At 42.3% G+C, this 15,334-nt stretch overlaps 1 protein-coding gene and 1 long non-coding RNA gene across 7 annotated transcripts in view; one reads left to right on the top strand and one right to left on the bottom strand.

The window, feature by feature from the left end:
* Positions 1-8,539, bottom strand: part of LOC141572933 (uncharacterized) — a 36,576-nt gene extending 28,037 nt beyond the window's left edge. The window contains exon 1 of the long non-coding RNA XR_012498504.1: positions 7,903-8,539. This is a non-coding gene — a long non-coding RNA (uncharacterized LOC141572933). The remainder of the gene's footprint in view (positions 1-7,902) is intronic.
* A 118-nt stretch (positions 8,540-8,657) lies between these two features.
* Positions 8,658-15,334, top strand: part of SLC16A9 (solute carrier family 16 member 9) — a 55,422-nt gene continuing 48,745 nt past the window's right edge. For 4 of the 6 annotated variants that reach the window (XM_019731821.2, XM_019731817.2, XM_019731820.2 and 1 more), the window contains exon 1: positions 8,658-8,884. The gene's annotated coding sequence lies outside the window, so the exon portion shown is untranslated. Of the gene's footprint in view, positions 8,885-9,133; positions 9,301-15,334 lie in introns of all 6 variants that reach the window. The other 2 variants (XM_019731818.2, XM_019731816.2) reach the window with 1 other exon arrangement.

Raw genomic sequence — 15,334 nt, 5'->3', positions numbered from 1 at the left:
ATGATGTTGGAGCCGAGGCCTGATTGATGTGGAGCCAGTGAGGTGGAGACCTGGGGGAAGAGGACTTCAGAGGCAGAGAATAGCAGGTACAAAGGCCCTTAGGTAGGCGGAACTCAGCAAAACATTAGGATGTGCAGTGTGACTACAGCTTAGTGAACACATGGGGAGTTAATGTTCCAGGATTGATCAAAATCAGCTACTACCATGTTTCCCCGAAAATAAGACCTAGCTGGACAATCAGCTCTAATGCATCTTTTGGAGCAAAAATTAATATAAGACCCAATATATATTATATTATATTGTATTATATATTATATCATATCATATCATATCATATTATATTATAATATTATAATATTATAAAGACCGTGTCTTATAGTAAAATAAGACTGGGTTTTATATTAACTTTTGCTCCAAAATATGCATCAGAGCTGATTGTCTGGCTAGGTCTTATTTCGGGGAAACACGGTATGTAACTTCTCTGACATTTGCGCCACAACCTGGGTGCTTAAGGAAATTTTGTCCTGGCAGCATATATAGAAAGAACATGAAGACTTCTGGTGTTCTGTGTCATTAGTGCTGGCACACATCCCAACTTATGTTAAACAGTGAACCCATCTCTCTCTGAGGGTTGCAATTTTTCCACAGTTATTCCAGGCTGATCATATCTAGCCCCCTAACTGGTCACAGTGTTAGTTAGCTCCATCACTCTACTAGTTGAATTAAAAGGCTGCGTTTTTAGGATATCTTTAAAAAAAAACCATAAGCAGAGCAAAAATTGCATCTGCTGTAGTTTCTTTTTTTAATAATAGCTTTATTGCAATATAATTCATACACTATACAATTCATCTAACATGTACAATTCAATTATTTTAGTATATTTCCAGAGTGTGCAACCATTGCCACAATCAATTTTAGAACATTTTAATCACCCTATAAACAAACCCAGTATCCATGAGTTCCCATTATCAGTTACTCCCCATTTTCCCTTAACCTACCCTCCTTCAAAGCTGCCACCCCTACCGCCCTAGAAAACTCCTAATCTACTTTCTATCTCTGTTGATTTTCCTATTCCAGGCATTTCTTATAAATAGAATCATACAACAAATAGCCTTTTGTGTTTGGGTTCTTTATGGCCAGATAATTATTCATTGTATGGATATACCGCATTATATATATCCATTCATCAATTGATGGACATTGGGACTGTTTCTACTTTTTGGCAATTATGAATAATGCTGCTATGAATATTCATGAACACATTTTTCTGTGAGGATATTTGTTGTCATTTATTTTGGTTAATGACATATACCTGTTAATGGAATTATTGGGTCATGTGGTAACTCTACTTTTAAACTTTTGCAGAATTACCAGACTATTTTACAAAGTGGCTGACCCATGTCTATAGTTTTTTAAAAGGTTTTCTCTTGATCTCTAGGGGAAAAAGAACATTTTTTGTCACCCTGATAATCCTCAGTATTTCATATGTTAAATAGGTAAATTATGAAATGAAAGCTAAAGATAAGAACATTGCCTCCTTCCTCTTGATTTGAGTTTTAAAACCTTCATCTATTTTCTTTAAATCTCTATGCCATCTAGCAATCACAGCTGATTATGTGGGTTCCTTATTACCCATTTCATGTCAAAAAGTTAATTACATAAGAAATTACTCACATCTCCTTCAAGTACCTTAGGGCAGATAATAAAGATCCAAGTTAACATGAGATACATTTTTGTTGATGGAGATTAGATTTATTCAGTTAGTAGTTACTGGATACCTACTCTAAGCCAGGCATGTTCGAGGTACTGGATATTTTCCTCACTATTTTCTACTTTAGGAGGTTCACTTTATTTGTTGTGTGGTTAGAGGGATACTGTGTAATGATTCTTATAGCTCATTTTTCATAAGCAGACCCTTTGCAGACTGACTTTTGGGCTCTTGGTATTCATTAGCTGCACACTTCTCTTTATAAAATATACTATTTGGGCCACATTTCATCAGTCAAATTTATTGAAGATTATAGTTGTCAGCACGATGGGAGTTCCATTGGGTATTTCTTTTCCCACCCCACAGCAAAGTTCATTTCTTGATTGATTTTGTGGTATATTATAATGCTATTGGCTAAAGAACCTGTTGAAAAATAATCTTGACCATCCAAGGAAAAATTGAATTAATAGCCTATCCAAGAATTACATCTAAGTCAGAATCCAACCTTTCTATTCATTAAGACCATTGTTGACAGAAGATGGACCCAAGTTGATATCAGAGGAATGACTTTGTTGGTTGGTTTTCAGACTTTGTTGGTTGCTGGACTATTGATTTCCTGGACTGGTGACCATACCTGCCTGTCACTACAGAAAATCTACTTGAATGAATTTCAAGAACTCAGATGCAGGTTTTGATGAGACATCCCGAAAGAGTGTTATATATGACAACGATTCATAATCATTGTAAATGAGTCAATGGACAGAATTTTCCTCGTCTAACTATGTGTAGGAGAGGGAAGATTAAAACCCTAGCTGGGGTTCTTTGGTATACTCACGAGAGTAAACACACATATAGCACTATGTTTTAGGCTCCTTTTTTAAAATCTGGTTTCATTCACTGAATCTTTATAACCATCATAGAGACAGGCATTATTCTCCCCCATTTTACACATGAGGAAACAGGCAAAGAAATAATAAGGAACTGCAAGGTTACAAAGCTCATAGGTAGTCTTGGCTTCAGGTTGTGTGCTTTTATTCTCTATTTCCTTCACCTCTTATCATTCAGCCTTTTGAACTCTGTTTTTTCATCTGAAAATGAGTAGATTAAACACTGCGTTGTACCTGCTAATCTCCAAGGCCTATTCTGCTTCTAAGACTGATTCAAACTCCGCAGTCTTAAAAGAAGCGTTCATGACCATGTGTGGCTAAGGGAAAGCATTAAGGTATAAAGTATCCTGAGAATGTTAAAATACCCAGAAGCAGCCTCTTCCAGCCTCCAAAGATGTCTAGAGGACCAGGTTCAAGGGAAGGAAATGCCCATAATTATCATTGTACATGATGTTGAGAGTTAATTCAGCTTTCATTTGGTGGGTGCCAGAGTCTTGGTGGGTGCCACCATGCAAGTATTTGTACTGTGGGGCATACCACTCTAGATATAGAAATGTAATGATTTTTCTCTAAGGCAAGAGTGATGGATGTGGTTGTGGATAATAGAGCTATTGGCTTGCCTCAGTTTGGGCCACCAGTACATCTGGGGTTTGATTGGTACTTGCTTATTGCTGCCAAAGGATCTGGCACCTTCCTTCTAAGGTCTCTTTAGCCTAACAGTCAACCCAGATTCCTCTTGATTAGGACAGGCCTATTTCCAGTGAAACTTTAGCGTTTACTTTGCAGGCACCACTATTCACTATACTGCTATTGAATAGGTTTTCTCTGTTTTGTTTCTATTGCATATGTTTACCCATCTACGATCATAGTATCTAAACCACAAATTAGAAAATTTGAGTCTGACAAAAGAATTTTGTACCATTTCCAACTGCAAAAAAAAAAAAAAAAAAATTATTAAAGGTATATTTTAGATTTCGAGTGTCTTAAAATGTTTTTGTGTGTTTTATTGTAATAATGAGATATGATATTTGAAATATGGACTATTGTAGAAGATCCTGCAGCATGAGGCACATTCCCTAATTTCCAACAATTCTTTATAAGCTCTTGTGAGAAACCTGGAAGCCATCCCAAGCTTTTCTTTTTACTAATCTCTCCTATCCATCAGTTACATGGTACTTCTTAATTTCTCTGATTGGTCCCCTTGTCTTTTAATAATTTTATAGGTTACACATTTTCATAATATTTTGCCTCAGCTATTAAATCAGCCTTGTTGAGGTTTTGGCAATTATTTTTAACCTTTTAAACCACAATTACTTTTGCACCAACCTAGTACAGAGACTCTCCTATGTGCCAAGCACTGTCCTGGATCATGGGATAAAGCTGTGAACAAGCAGAGTGAAGGCCGGGTCACCTACAGTCTTACAGATGTGGACCCTGGACTTGCACTGACTGTGTTTACCTCCTGTCTCTGCTGTTTTGGTGCTCTCTAACTTTGGACAGCTCATGGGGCCTTTGAACCCCATGGGGCCTTAGTTTCTCATCTGTAAAATGGGTTATACTTGCCCAATACAATTATATGAAACAGTTCTTATAATTACTTAGAATAGAATACAGCTTGGCAGAGTAAAGCAACTGAAGAATTCAATGATCTGTTGCAGGGGAAAAAAAATTACTGACAGTTTGAGCAGGCAGTCATTCATTTGATCATTTGGCCATTCACAGGCTCTAGGGAGCAGTGATAAACAAGACAGACAGTATCTGCTCTCAGAAGAGGATAGTTACACTGTGCAAACAAACGATGAGCACATTACAGATGTCATGAGTTCTATACATGGAGATATACTGGATGCTTTGGTAACGGGTACACATGAAGGTATACATTGTTTTGGGTTATGGCCTTGAAACCATATAGTACAAACCAGAAGAATATGAACTGGAAAGCATATCTATGTGTACACACCCACACACATACAGGACATGTACACTCTGTAATTTTACGTTTCCGATTTCCATTTTCATGACTATAGAGTGCTGGTTCCAAGCATGGTTCTCTGCTGCATGGAATTTGAACCCCAGCCTACCTCTCATTAACTGTGTGATTAGGGGCAAATTATTTAACTTTTCTCAATTTCATTTTCATCATTGGAAAATACAGATGATCATAACAGCACCTACTTCTTAGGTTTATTGTGAGACTCAGACAAGTTACTATGTGTAAGATGTCAATCCTCAGTCTTAGCTCTTACCAGCCTAGAATCATTTTCCAAAGGTAGAGTGGGAAGAGGACAGGCTTAGCGATCAGCCAAAGCAAGGCCTGATTCCTACTCCATCACTTATCTATTGAGTGACTCAGCAAGTAGCTTAACCTCTCCAAACTCCATTTTAGTTTTCTCATCTGTAAAATGGCGGTAACAATACTTAACCACTTGAGATTGTTTGAGGGGTAAATGAGATAGCATAGTTCTTGGTAATTACCAGGTACTCAAAGAATAGTGTTTATCTCTACCACTCCCTGCTCCAAAAAAATAAATTAAAATCATTTGAGCCAGACGCTACGATGAAGTAAAGGCAAGAAAAGACGAAACAATATTCTGGAGAATTTCAAGTAACAATATGATATAGTATGTCTTGAAGGTCACTTTTCCCCACAGGGGCACTTATATTTCGTAGGTGGTTGGTGATTGTGACACCATGGACCAAGCATATATGGTTTGGACCCACACATGATGCAGCAGACGGTGATGGTGAGCCACTGCCAGACTTCCTTTCCTCAATCTTTATCTTTCTTATCTTGAAAGCCCTTTGATGAGACAGCTCACTCATTCCTAGGGTTGCCAGGAGTCAGAGCCAACTCAACAGCAGGTAATGACTACAAAGGTCAATTTTAACATTTGAAAACTTGTCCTTTTCCTCAAAAGTTCTACAAGCCTCAAAGGGAATGATTTATGCATTTCTATTATTTTCTGATCTTTTATCTGTTAGAGTGTCAACAAAAGAAATGGAATTAATAGAATGATCTTTAGATCTCCGAGCTAACTGCTATAAAAACTCTAAATTCTATCTTCTTTAGTTATTTTTATTTCAAAGTGTAGTGCCTATGTAGCTACGCTCTCATTCATAAACAAGGTAAGAACCAAGCATACAAAAGAAAAGGAACCTACTCTGGTGTAATAAGTCAGGAAATAAAGTCTGGTCAGCTGGGCAGTGGGCAGTCGCTGGACCAGTGACTCAGGTGCTATGCAAATGGCCCACCCTTCCCTGACCAACTCATACCTTCTTCTGCCTTCTGTTTCTGCTGGGATGAGGACCACAGAGCACTTTCAGGCTAATTTCTCCATCTTATTCTTTGGAAGATTGAGGCAGCAAGTATTCTAAGAAAGGGAGAACTTAGAATTCACAAATCAAAAACTTCTTAATAAATGCTCCATAATAATAATAGTACAAGGCAAAGAATGAATCCCTTGTTCAGGACATCATTTCTGTATTCATTTTTCTTTAAAGGTTTTCCCTCAGGTTTCTTTCTTCCTAAGAAGAAAGAAGCTGGTTCATTTAAATCCAGCTTATTTAATGACCTGCCTTTTTCTCTCACTTCATCCTGTTAAATGTACATTGACTTATGGGCCCAAGAGAGACCCAAAGGGCAGGGGCTGCACAGAGCTGTAAAGCCAGTGATATTGAATGGATCTGACCCTTATCTTGCAAGCAGATCATGCATGTTCGTGTCACTGGGGTTGAAAATCCTGGATGCTAGTAGGGTGGTAGTTTCTGTCTACTCTCTGCAAACCTGCTCCCCACCCGTTCTGCCCTGGGCAGGGGGTGGGGTGATCAGCACCTCTTTAGCTTCTCTGGGTCAAATTCCATTCATAGGTAAAGCATCAGGCTTGGATTAGATTTCTGAGTTCTCTTACACGCTCTGCTGAGGTGTGACTGAACAATGAACCTTCACAAGGCGATGGGAGCAATTTTCACATTCCAGCCTGGCAGTAATTTCCTAAACCAAGTGGCCACTTGTTCCAAAGCCAGCTTCCATGCTTCCTAAGTTCTCTGGCTGTCCTCTGCCTACTTCATTCATTACATTGAGTCTGGACCTCCAGCCAGCCATTTGAGTTTTTGACCTGTGGGATCCAGTCCTAAACTAAAGTTGGTCCATGCTGATGTAAGGATAAGCTCATTTTCAGTTCTTAGTTGATAGGTGTGGACAGGGCCGAGCAGACATGGAGTGCTGATCATATACTCTCTTTGAAAGAAATCTGGGAAAAATTGGTGAAGATAAGAACGGGGACATGGGAACTTCGGAAAATAATTGGTGAACACAAATATTTTTCAAGTAGTATTTCCTTTTCCCCAGTATAACTTTATATACATTGATTGGTTTGACCAACAATCAAGAGGACATTTGCTCTGGTGATTAGGGGTTATTTGAATCAAAGAAAAAACATTCTAAAAATATCTTTTATTGAAACGTATAGCGAAAAGTACACAAATTATCAGTGTACAGGTCAATGCATATTATAAAGTGAACACCCTTGAGTAACCACAAACCACTTGAGTAACCATCATGTTCAAGATTAGAACATGTTGAGAAGTCCCTATGTTGTGCCTTCTTCTCAGAAATAATTTTTGATAGTGTTGATAGCATTACCTCTCCATTTCTCCTTCCAAAACCGATTCCTGGGACCACCTTTCTCTTGTTCTTACTTTTATTATTATTTTTTTCCTAAATCTCTCTCCCTCTTGGGACAAAACAAAACAATATTAGCTAATTCTGCCCATTTTCTTCCCCATAACATGTAAGTCAGTAAATTGGGTAGAACCGAATGGTGTGGGGGCAAAGGGATGAACTGCTGTTTTCATATCTATAAGAAAACGACATGTGTGGCTAGGGTCCAAAGGGTTTCTTTGTGGTTTTCGTTTTTGTTTTTTGAATTATTCTCATCTCACATAGGTTGGATCCATGATGCAGGTAACATGAGAAAAAGGAAGCTCAAGAAGGTTAAGCAGCTTAATCTGGACTTCAGAAACCAACCAGCCCTTTGGGGGTCTTTGTCTAAGTCAGAACCAGATCGTTCAGTGTGTAAGGGAATTTTCATCCCCGTGATGGACAGCCCTAGCCCCTTTGAAAAGCTAGTAGAAGTTATGGAGCCCCTTCCCGAAAATATGTACACACACGGGAAACCGAAAAGTGTATATTACTTTGGAGGGTTCACACACCTGGTGAGCCCCTGATACCTATGGACTGTCCCCAGTCTGCTGCCGTGACTCTATGGGGATACAGCACAAATCCATATCCACACCCATGCCCATTACCTTTCAGCCAAAGATAGAAGCGTATTGTCAGTGCAGTCCACCTTCAGGACAGACGGAAAGTCCTTAGATGCAGCTTCTCTCCCTCAGCACGCTGTGTGCACTGCGGGGACGCCCGCCTTTCCGTGGAGCTGTCACAAAGGATAGCAATTGGCATCGCCACTCTTCACCGCCCAGAAGCACCGACTCCACAGAGTTCTGGTGCCCGTTTCTCTGCGGCCACTGCTGGATGGGGTATACAGCTCCGGCCAGAAGGCTCCCAGCGGTCCCAGGAGCCTGGAAGACCAGGGGCAACTCCCACACATCTCTGGACCTCAGCGCCCTGCAAATGCGCGCAGTCCTTGGCCGGCAGCCGCGGGCTCCCGGTGTCGCGCGCGTCTGCGCAGGGTGAGGGCGCCTGGCGGGTGGCGCCAAGCTCTTCTGCTGACTTGGTGGCTCCGGGCCGGGCCCGGGTAGTGCCCTTCCTCCTCCTGGCCGACTTGGCCCAGCACGGCTCGGAGCCGCGAGAACTTGAGCAGCGCCCCTACCGCCCGCTTTTCCGCCTCCATCTCCTCCTCCTCCTCCTCCTTCCCCCAGCCACCCGCGCAGTCATAACCGGTTCAGACTGGCCAGGGTGCCCCGAAAAAGAAGAGAGTGAGAAGGGGTGGGAAACACAGGGAATAACTTCCCGGGAGGAGGAGGAGAAAGAGAAGGTGGAGCCCAGAGGAGGGGCCGGCTCCCTCCCTCCATGTGGCCGCGGCCACTGAGGGGCTCGGCGAGGGCAGAGGGCGGCGGTTCCCGGGGCAGCGCGTAGCGGGACCGATTGCCCAATACTCCAGTAGGGGCCGGGGCCGGGGCCGGGCCCCCGGATAAATAGCCGTCTTGCAGGCCCGAGCTGCAGGGGAGAGCGGCGGCCGAGATCCCTACGGCACCACCGGCCGGGTCCGCCCGGGACACCGATCCCTGTGTGGCGCCCTGGAGCCCCCCCACCGAGGCCGGCACACAGGTAAAAGGACAGGAGCTCGCAGGGAGTGTCACAAGGGTTGGCAGCCACCGGTGCTTCCTAGCCTCCCGGAGGCGAGAAGTAACTCCTCCGACTCTGGGCAGGAGGAGGAGGCAGCGACGCTGTCACCCGCGCCCAAGCAGCTTGGAGCTGGTTTCCAGTTTGGGGTGTGTGCCGGGGGGCTGACAGTGTACTGCGTGCTCTCAGGCCCACCCCTTGACAACCCTTTTTTGTTTGGGGTGCTTCTCCGAGGTGCGCAAGTTTTCCCAGGAGTATGCGGGCGGCCTTTTGCACGGAGTTGGAAGAGAGAGCAAGAGAGAAAGAGGGTCCTGGAGGAAGGACGGTGTCCTCGGATGGAATTCACGGTGGAGATCTATCCTGAGACTCCCGAGACAGCTCCTGGTGGCAAAGCGGGGAGTGTATGCGTGGGCAGGGGGAGGGATGCGACTCAGGTGGGCCCCTATTTCCCATAAGGCAGCGAGGCCTCCAGCACCCTGGTTGGTAGTCGCCGCTCAAAGGTGCCCCGGGGAGGGTCGGGGCTGGGGAGGTCCGGGTTCTCCCGGGCTGTGAGCAAAGCAGCGTGCAGGGCGGGCGGATACTGCACGGTCGCGCCAAATTCAGCACCACCAGGTGAGCCCCGGGCGAGCGCTGGAGCCTGCAGCCTCTGCGACCACCGCGGAAGGCACCCGCACCTGGGCCTCCTGGACACAGAGCAGGAACTTGGGAGGACTTGGTGCTGAAAGCTCCATCTGTGGTTCACCCTAGACAACCTCCTGTGGCTCCAGCAACACCCAGAGGAAAGAGCTGATGAACATTTGAAAAATTGGTCATCAAAAACAAATCAAAGCTTCTTGGGTTGCTGGGTTTAATCCAGCCCAGGTCAATCCATCTGGAGGTTTAGGCAAGATTTACACTAAATGTATTATTTATATAGTAAGTTACCTCATATAGCAGCATTTGGGATCAATTTCCTATGTCATAGTTAGTTTGGGTGTATTTTTTTAAATCTTGAATTACTTGGAGAGTAGTTCTGATTGCAGGTGGATCCCCGCCTCCCACCCCCAGGTAGTCAGTTGTTCCATCAGATTTTGTTAATTGGGTGTGTCCTAACAGTTTCTGAGATTTGGGTTGATTTCAGCTATGAGAAAGTCTTCTGTCTGGTGCAGGCAGAGGACTGAGACAGCTAGAGTAGATTCTGAAGTAAAAGCAGGATTATTCATTCTACAATGGCACCTCCTTTTAAATGACATGTGAAGGCTGATAAGTGGGTTAGTACCCGTATCATTGCTAGAAATGTTTTTGTCAGGCCCTGAGAAGTGGAGATTACATCATAAAAGTGTTGAACCTGCAATTTTGCCACAACTCATGCTTTTAGCATCACTGACTGCTGAAGAGCATCCTTTTCCGTTTCTTCTCTTATGTGTGTAGGCCAGCGGGGTAACAGGGGCCCTTTATACCTATAGGATACATTTAGGGAAGGACCAAAGATATGAAGAGGTAGATCAGGACACTAGGAAATCTTTTGCGACTTCTCACTGTGATTGAAAAGATGGGGCTGATGATGTGCATTGATTGGCATTGGAATATGTATCAGGGCAGATGATGGTGCTTTGGGGATGGATCTGGTCATGAAACTAGAGCTAGAGGGTGACAATTAGACAGATGTGGTCAGAGTCTCAAGCTTTATCTCCTTAGTATTTTGAACCTGTTTTTTTGTAGTCTTTTTCTCAAGTGAACTATTTCTTGAACTTAATTCATAGAGCGCAATTGGATATAGAAAGCCAGTGGGAAGATACAAAAAAAACAATGTCATGCTTGAGTAATTACAGCTTTCCAAGAAAGTATCACCTAGTGACTTTTAATTTCAAAAAATTGCAAGAATGCATGTATTTTGAGCTGGTTGGCCTTTTATTTGGGAGATTCTTTGTAGATTTCCTGTGTTTGAGACTCAGCTATAACTTAAAACTTAGTTCATGGGAAGAACACATGGTCCCTGCATTGAAAGAGTTTAGCTACAGGGAAAAATAGGCATATTTACAGATATCTACAATACACGAAAGAGTAGATGGAATCATATGGCAACAGCATTAATAATGTGTTCTTAGTGTGGCAGAGAAAAGGACAGGTTCATTCAAGGTTAAGAACTAAGTAAAGTTTTGTGTATGTAGCCTTTGAACTGGGAGTTGAGGAGGGAGAGGATTTCCTCAGTGCAAAAGAGGCCAGCTGGAACAAGGGGTGTGGAAGTCTGATATGTTCACGGGTAGCAGAGAAAGTTAGAGTACCCAGAGCCTGGAATTTAGGATAGATAGTCTGGAAGGCAGGATGGAGCTAGATTATGGAGAACATGGCAAGCCATGCTACGAAACTAAAATGTGACTGACCATTATTATTATACTTTACGAACAATGTAAGCATCCTTAACTGTACTTTACACCTTGAAGTTCAATTTTCTGAGCATCCCCCTAAAATAAATATATGTATAAAATCTCAGTGGAATTTGGTTCCCATAAATAATCATAATAATTATTAATGTTTATAAACCACGATATGTCAAATGAGCCACACACCTTATTTTATCTCTAGAGGCATAACTCTTATCTTAGACTGAGTATTTTAATAAGGTCACTCAGTTAAATAAATGATGCGACCAGGATTTGAACTCCAAAGTCAGTCTTGATAACTTAGCCTTTGAATGATTGTTCTATAACATAACAAGGACATAATACATGTGAAGTGTTATTAACGGTAGTTAGGAATTAGGCCTGCTACCAGTAGGAGGAGTATTTCTCAATTTTTTTTTCTTTGCACCCATCCTTCTTACTTTATTTTTAAAGATTTTTCTTAAAATATAGCTAACATACAATATTATATTAGTTTCAGGGGTACACCATGGTTATTCAACATTTATATACCTAAAGAAGTGATCACCATGATAAGTCCAGCAACCATCTGACACCGTACCATGCTATCACAGTATCATTGACTATATGCCCTGTGCTGTACGTTACATCCCCATGACTTACTTGTTTTATACCTGGAAATTTGAACCTCTTATCCCCTTTCATCTCCTCCCCTTTTTTAATTTTTCAATTATAGTTGACTTTCAATATTATTTTATATTAATTTCAGATGTACAGCATAGTGTTTAGACATTTATATAATTTAAGAAGTGATCTGCCTGAATAGTCTAGTACCCACCTTGCACTATACATAGTTATTACCATATTATTGACTATATTCCTTATGCTATATCCTACATCCCCATGACAACTGTGTAACAACCAATTTGTACTTATTCCCTTCTTCTTTTCAACGACCACCGCTTCCATTTGGCAACCATCAGAATGTTCTCTGTATCTATGAGTTTGCTTCTGTTTCATTTGTTTATTTATTTTGTTCTTTAGATTTCACTTATAAGTGAAATCATGTGACATTTATCTTTCTCTGTCTGACTTACTACACTCAGCACAATACCCTCTCGGTTCATCCGTGTTGTTGCAGATGGCAAGATTTCCTTCTTTTTTTATGGCTGAGTAATGTCCCATTGTATATATGTACCACCTCTTCTTCATTCGTTCATCCATTTAGGGACACCCAGGTTGCCTCCATATCTTGGCCATTGTAAACAATGCTGCAGTGAACAATTGGATGCACACGTATCCTCTAAGTAGCGTTTTGGGCTTCTTCGGATAAATACCAAAGTGGGATTACTGGGTCCTTCTTTTTCTCTTGTTATAGCTTTTGTTTTAAAGTCTCTTTTGTCTGGCATAAATATTACTACCACAGATTTGTTTGTTTGTTTCTATTTTCATGTAATGTCTTTTGCCATTTCTTTACTTTCAGTCTGTATGTGTTTTATAATCTGAAGTGAGTTTCTTGGAGGCAGCACGTATAATGTGTAAGGGACTTGTTTTCTTATCCACTCAGCCACCCTATGTCTTTGGATTGGAGCATTTAATCCATTTACATTAAAAGTAATTGTTTACATATATGTGGTTATTGCCATTTTAGTATTCATATTTTTTAGTTTTTTTTTTTTTTTCCTTTTTACAGAAGTCCTTCTAAGATTCCTTGTATTACTGGTTTGATGGTGCTTTAGCTTTTTCTTGTGTGGGAACCTCTTTACCTTTCTTCATTTCTAAATGGTGGCTTTGTTGGGTAGAGTAATCTTGGTTGTAGGTCCTAGCTTTTCAGCACTTTGAATATTTAATGCCAATCCCTTCTGGCCTGCAAAGTTTCCATTGAGAAACCAGCTGACAGTCTTATGGGAGCTCCTGTGTAGGTAACTAACTGCTTTTCTCTTACTGCTTTTAAGATTCTCTCTTTTTAACTTTTGGCATTTTAATTATGATGCTTTCTTGTTGTTGGCCTCTTTGGGTTCATCTTGTTTGGGACTCTCTGTGCTTCTTGGGCTTGTATGTCTATTTTCTTCACTAGGTTAGGGAAGTTTTCTGTCATTTTTTCAAATAAGTTTTCAATTCTTTGCTCGCTCTCTTTTCCTTCTGGTATTCCTTCTTTAATACAAATGTTGGTACGCTTGACGTTGTCCCAGAGGCACTTTAAACTATCCTTATTTTTTGGGGTTCTTTTTCTTTTTGTTGTTCTGATTGGGTATTTTCTGCTACCTTAACTTGTAAATTCCTGATTCAATCCTTTTCTTCATGTAATCTACAGTTGATTCCCTCTAGTGTAGTTTTCATTTCAATTATTGTATTCTTTGTTTCTGACTGGTTCTTTTTCATGTTTTCTATCTCCATTTTTATGCTTCCTATCTCTTTGTTGAAGTTCTCCCTGAGATAACTGAGCACCCTTATAATCACTGTTTTGAACTCTACGTCTGGTAGATTGCTTGTCTCCATTTTGTTTAGCTTTTTTTTTTTTTCTTTTTTCCTGGAGTTTTGTTTTCTTCTTTTGTTTTGGACATGTTTCTTTGTCTCCCCATTTTGGCTGCCTCCTTGTTTTTGTTTATATGTATTAGGTAGGACTGCTATGTCTTCCAGTCTTAGTATAGTGTTCTTATGTAGTAGGTATTCTGTGGGACCTAGTGGCTCAGTCTGCCTGGTCACCTGAGCTGGGTGCTTCAGATGTGTTCCTTGTGTGGGTTGTATGTGCCCTCCTATTGTAGTTGAGCCTTGGTTGCTGTTTGCACTCAGTGGATGGGATTAACCCTTGAGCTGGTTGGTTGTGAGGACAGGCTGTGACTATAGTGGAGGAGTTGTGGTGTTGAGGCTGACCCTACAATACAGGATTCACTTTAGAAGGGCTCTGGTGCCTGCCCCGTCCGCCCTTTGGGTATGTCATCTTTGTAGGTGCTAAAGTGATACCCTGGTCCAGTCCAAAGCTGGCCAATGGGCTTGCTAGCCCCGGGATCTCCTGGGTGGGGACTCACTGCAGGCCAATTTCAGCTACATCCTATGCCCTGCCTGGGGCCACATGGCATGAGCCACAAAGCAATCCACAAATGGTCCCTGCCTGTGCTGAGCTTTGAGGTGCCTTGAGAGGCCAAGCTGTGAACCAAGACCAGCTGTCGCCATGCTTAGGGCTGCTCAGCCAGAGAGAGGTACGAGACACACTGAAGCCAGATGCTGCTTGTTTGGGTTTTGTGAACCTTGGAGAGATTTTTAAAAAAGTCTGCGGCAAGAGTCAAGGTAGGTGGTTTGTATGGAAAAGTGACTGGAAGCGGTTTTTGTGTGCTAGGAAGTTGGGTGGGGAGGGTCCACAGAATCACCAGGGTGGGACAGAGCCAATGGTGTTAGCCAGGTTGATGGAGACTCATACATGGTGCCCACCTGCGTCTGCATGCTGAGAGTGGGGAGGGCTCAACAAAGAAACAATGGCCTCTGCCGGCTCCCCCATCCAGGAGAAAGCTGCCCCTCCAGCCCTCACCCTGCAGCCAGACAACTCAGTTCTTCTCCATAAGTCCCTGGAGCCTTTTGAGCTGCTGCCCCAGTGCTGGAGCTCAGAGTGAGTGAGTCTGTCAGAGAGTAAGTCCATGTGTAGGGCCTTTAAGAGGATTCCCTGGGACTGCAGCCACCCTCCATCTCACTTACTCAGCCACAATCTCCATTAGTTTTCACAACCAGAAATTATGGAGACTTCTCTCCCCAGCACTGAAATCCTGAGCTGGGGAGCCTGGCATGGGTATGGGACCCCTCGCTCCTCTGGGGGAACCTCTGCAACTGAGGTATCCCTCCCAATTTTTAATGGTCATATGCGAGTGTAAGACCAGCCACACTGCTCCCCCCCTCCTACCAGTCTCCAAGTGGCTTCTTTTATATGTCCTTCTGTATGGCCACTGGTTCAGCTAGACTTCAGGGAATTCCCAATGATGGTTGTTCTATAGTTTAATTGTAATTTGGATGTGGCCATGAGAGGATGCAAGCACAGTATTTACCTACTGTGCCATCTTGACTGGAAAACCTTTTTTCTTTTTAATTGAGATATAATTGACAT

The sequence above is a fragment of the Rhinolophus sinicus genome, linkage group LG07 (assembly GCF_036562045.2).
Source record: "Rhinolophus sinicus isolate RSC01 linkage group LG07, ASM3656204v1, whole genome shotgun sequence".
NCBI classification, from domain to species: Eukaryota; Metazoa; Chordata; class Mammalia; order Chiroptera; family Rhinolophidae; genus Rhinolophus; species Rhinolophus sinicus.
The sequence above is the reverse complement of the archived record's forward strand: the minus strand, read 5'-3'. Positions and strand labels throughout refer to the sequence as shown.